This window comes from Bos indicus x Bos taurus, chromosome 5, assembly GCF_003369695.1.
Source record: "Bos indicus x Bos taurus breed Angus x Brahman F1 hybrid chromosome 5, Bos_hybrid_MaternalHap_v2.0, whole genome shotgun sequence".
In the NCBI taxonomy this organism is placed as follows: domain Eukaryota; kingdom Metazoa; phylum Chordata; class Mammalia; order Artiodactyla; family Bovidae; genus Bos; species Bos indicus x Bos taurus.
Window position 1 is genome coordinate 76,797,735 of NC_040080.1, and position 5,211 is coordinate 76,802,945.

Below are 5,211 nucleotides of genomic sequence, written 5' to 3' on the forward strand. Positions count from 1 at the left end.
CCTGGAATTCAGCAACCTAGATTCTGAATTTAGGATTCAGCACAATTGTGGATTCCCGAAAAAATTAAATAGTAATTGTCAGGCACCATCATGAAAATTTCCTGTTTCTTCAAGCAAAAGTGAGGAAATGACTTAATACCTTCTAATTTAAATTACCTCCAATTTTAAACGAGGTTTATAAAATCTACCGCTATTTGTCATATAGGTTTAGACTGCTGCCAAATAAGTTGGACACATTTTATTGTGTCTGTCTAAGACCATTTACAATACTTATGGCCTGTCTTCCACCTGTCAGAAATATCTGTAAGTTCTGTGTTTGTGTGTGTGTGTATACAGAGGAATGCTTAGATGCCTCATGCTATCACCAATAGTTCTGTCCACTCTTGAGGACCTTTCTGGAGCTCCTCATTGCTAACTACTACTCAAGAGAGGAAAGTGGGAGGGTGGGAGGAAGGTGGGAAGATCCATGGAGGGGTGGGTGGTGAGAGAGGCTGGTAGGTATTTTGAGACCCATTGCGTGTCAGCACCACCCTTGGTGAAATTATGAAGCTGAGATTGGGTGTGATCCTATCTACTTGTTAGTGTGTTCTGCTATTTATTAGATACGGGAATTTGGGTAAGTTACTTAACCCCTCCAAATGCCAGTTTCCTCATCTATAAAGTGAGGATACTTGTGTGATAATATCTAACATTTTTTGAGTGTTTTCGTGTCAAGCACTGTTCTAAGTGCTTTTGTGTGCACAAAATCCTACGACATAAATACATGAAATAAAAAAAAGAATTTATGTAAAGAGCTCTGCAAATATGTTCAGCAGTAGTTAGCTATTATCATTACAAGAATACATCTTATTATTACATATCTTATAAATATAACATATCTCAAGCACCACCGTCTTGCCCTTACTAACCCATGCTCACCTTCCAAGGCTTGGTTCAAACATCACGTTCTTGGGGAAGTCTTACCTCGACCATGACTTTCTATTCTTTTAGTCTTTTATTGAGGGCAACCAGAGTCAGGCACTCTTCTAGCAGCTAATATACAGTATTAAAAACTCCCTCCATTGTGGTACTTTCACTCTTGTTTAGGTAAATTTCCCCACGGCATTCTCATTCATAACACTGCAAGCTTGTGGTTATTTACTTGTAGGAATGTGAATTAATGTCATTCTTCCCCACTAATTCCTCAATCCAGAAAAAGCCACAGACCCCATGAGATTTTCTACATTATCTTGGAGCTTTGCTTTTAGTAGGCACTCAAAAAATGACTGAACAGCAGTGAGGCTCATTAATACACGTTTCATCCAGGGAGCCTGAGCAATGAGTATTCTCAGTACCAACTCCCAGGAGTTCCTCAAGTGCTGTGCTCAGGCCTTTAGTCTGGGAGCAAGACACACAGGGTCCATTATCTAAAAGGGAAAGGCTCCATAGCGTGACCTACCTCTTGTAAATGATTCCTGCCCTGGGGATGTGGAGAGAGGAATTTTTACACAATGTTAATGCAAGTAGAGATTGGTGCAGCCATTCTGGTAAGCAGTCTTACAGAATTTAAATCAAACTAAGTATACACACATCCAGTGTTCCAACACTACAGCTCCTGGGTACATATGCCAGGGATATTCTCACATAGGTTCACAAGAGAACATGTACGATAGTGTTAATTGCAATATAGTTTGTGAGTGTCTGTCTATCACTGGGAAAGCAGATGGGTAAAATGCTGTGAATGTACATGACTGGGCATGAGGTGGAAGTTAAAAATGGATTAGATGTATGTACACGTCAATAGATATACATACAACAATATGGAATACACCAACAAATAGCCATGCTAATATTTAGTGATTTAGCAGACAAGGTAGAAAACAGAATGAGATGTTTAACATAACCACTTTTGTAATTTAAAAATTGATGGGGGATTCTCTGGTTGTCCAGTGGTTAAGACCCACAACTTTCACTGCTGAGGGCATGGGTTTGATACCTGGTCAGGGAACTAAAATCAGAAAGCCACATACACAGCAAAAAAAAAAAAATGCATGAACGCAAAGCATTATGTTTTGCAAAAAGACCTACAAATAAAAACATCTACCCTAAACACATTAAAATGACTGCCTATGGTGAAAGCATGATGGTGGTGGTGGGAATAAATGGAAATTAGTTTATGTAATAATTATTTAATAATATAATCTATTATATAAATTAATTTGTCAGTAAAATAAGGGAGAGGCCTTGTGTGGGCTTTTGATATAACTGAACAGAATGTTCAAAAGTAAACAACCAAAAAAAAAAGTGTTTTCCAGAGCATTTGTTCTGTCTGTGGCACCACTTGCCAGATTTGTCTGTCTGTTGTGTCCATTCCTGATGCTCACGTAGCTTACAGAGGTGCTTTGGAGTATCTTATGTTTGTTTCTTCTTCCAAGATGGTCACCCTTTCTCAGCTGCCCATGGTAACTGCATGAATACACTGAGATCCCAGTGTCTGTCTACTTCTCTCCATCTCGCAAGGGGATGTGGCAAACAAGGAATGTCATCGAGTTGACTTATTTGATTCCTCTCCAGAAAATCAATGTGAGTGATCCATTTCTGTCTTCTTGAGAATGCGGAAGCCTTGTCTATTCAATCATTCAAATGCGGCATCTGGGCAGGGCCTCCTCTCTTAGTTATGCAGAAGAATTGAAAAAACTGCTTTTAGTTTGGAGCTTGCTGCAACGTTAAGGCAGCTGTGGTCTTGGTCTATATCTGTATCTATACGTTTCTCTGAACACAGTTCAATTCAGTTCAGTTCAGTCCCTCAGTCATGTCCGACTCTTTGCGAACCCACGGACTGCAGCACGCCAGGCTTCCCCATCCATCACCAACTCCTGGAGCTTACTCAAACTCATGTCCATTGAGTCACTGATATCATCTGATCCTCTGTCGACCCCTTCTCCACCCTCCTTCAATCTTTCCCAGCATCAGGATCTCTTCAAATGAGTCAGTTTTTTGCATCAGGTGGCTAAAATATTAGAGTTTCAGCTTCAACATGAGTCCATCCAATGAATATTCAGGACTGATTTCTTTTAGGATGGACTGGTTGGATCTCCTTGCAGTCCATGGGACTCACAAGAGTCTTCTCCAACACCACAGTTCAAAAGCATCAATTCTTCGGCATTCAGCTTTCTTTATAGTCCAACTTTCACACCCATACATGGCTACTGGAAAAACCATAGTCTTGACTAGACAAACCTTTGTTGGCAAAGTAATGTTTCTGCTTTTTAATATACTGTCTAGGTTGGTCATAACTTTTCTTCCATGGACCAAGCACCTTTTAATTTCATGGCTGCAGTCACCATCTGCAGTGATTTTGGAGCTCCCCCAAAATGGTGTTTCACTGTTTCTATTATTTCCCCATCTATTTGCCATGAAGTGATGGGAGGGGATGCCATGATCTGAGTTTTCTGAATGTTGAGCTTTAAGCCAACTTTTTCACTCTCCTCTTTCACTTTCATCAAGAGGCTCTTTAGTTCTTCTTCACTTTCTGCCATAAGGGTGGTGTCATTTGCATATCTAAGGTTATTGATATTTCTCCTGGCAATCTTGATTTCACCTTGTGCCTCATCCAGCCCAACGTTTCTCATGATGTACTCTGCATATAAGTTAAATAAGCAGGATGACAATATACAGCCTTGACGTACTCCTTTCCCGATTTGAAACCAGTCTGTGGTTCCATGTCCAGTTTTAACTGTTGCTTCCTGACCTGAATACAGATTTCTCAAGAGGCAGGTCAGGTGGTCTGGTATTCCCATCTCTTTCAGAATTTTCCACCGTTTGTTGTGATCCACACAGTCAAAGGCTTTGGCATAGTCAATAAAGCAGAAATAGATGTTTTCTGGAACTCTCTTGCTTTTTCGATGATCCAGCAGATGTTGGCAGTTTGGTCTCTGGTTCCTCTGCCTTTTCTAAAACCAGCTTGAATATCTGCAAGTTTATGGTTCATAAATTCTTGAAACCTGGCTTGCAGAATTTTGAGCATTACTTAACTAGCGTGTGAGATGAGTGCAATTGTGCAGTAGTTTGAGTATTCTTTGGCATTGCCTTTCTTTGGGATTGGAATGAAAACTGACCTTTTCCAGTCCTGTGACCACTGCTGAGTTTTCCAAATTTGCTGGCATATTGAGTGTAGCACTTTCACAGCATCATCTTTCAAGATTTGAAATAAATCAACTAGAATTCCATCACCTCCTCTAGCTTTGCTTGTAGTGATGCTTCCTAAGGCCCTCTTGACTTCGCATTCCAGGATGTCTGGCTCTAGGTGAGTGATCACACCATCGTGATTATCTGGGTCGTGAAGATCTTTTCTATATAGTTCTACTCTGTGTTCTTGCCATCTCTTCTTAATATCTTCTGCTTTGTTAGGTCCATACCATTTCTGTCCTTTATTGAGCCCATCTTTGCATGAAATGTTTCCTTGGTATCTCTAATTTTCTTGAAGAGATCTCTAGTCTTTCCCATTCTTTTGTTTTCCTCTATTTCTTTACATTGATTACTGAGGAAGGCTTTCTTATCTCTCCTTGCTCTTCTTTGGAAATCTGCATTCAAATGGGTATATCTTTCCCTTTCGCTTCTCTTTTTGCACAGCTATTTGTAAGGTCTCCTCAGTCATTTTTCTTTTTTGAATTTCTTTTTCTTGGGGATGGTCTTGCTCCCTGTCTCCTGTACAATGTCATGAATCTCCATCCATAGCTCATCAGGCACTCTATCAGATCTAATCCCTTGAATCTATTTCTCACTTCTACTGTATAATTGTAAGGGATTTGATTTAGGTCATACCTGAATGGTCAAGTGGTTTTCCCTGCTTTCTTCAATTTAAGTCTGAATTTGGCAATAAGGAATTCACGATCTGAGCCACAGTCAGCTCCCAGTCTTGTTTTTGCTGACTGTATAGAGCTTCTCCATCTTTGGCTGCAAAGAATATAATCAATCTGATTTCGGTGTTGACCATCTGGTGATGTCCATGTGCAGAGTCTTCTCTTCTATGTCTTGTTGGAAGAGGGTGCTTTCTTGGCAAAACTCTATTAGCCTTTGCCCTGCTTCATTCTGTACTCCAAGGCCAAATTTGGCTGTTACTCAAGGTATTGCTTGACTTCCTACTTTTGCATTCAGTCCCTTATAATGAAAAGGATATCTTTTTTGGGTGTTAGTTCTAGAAGGTCTTGTAGGTCTTCATAGATCTGTTCA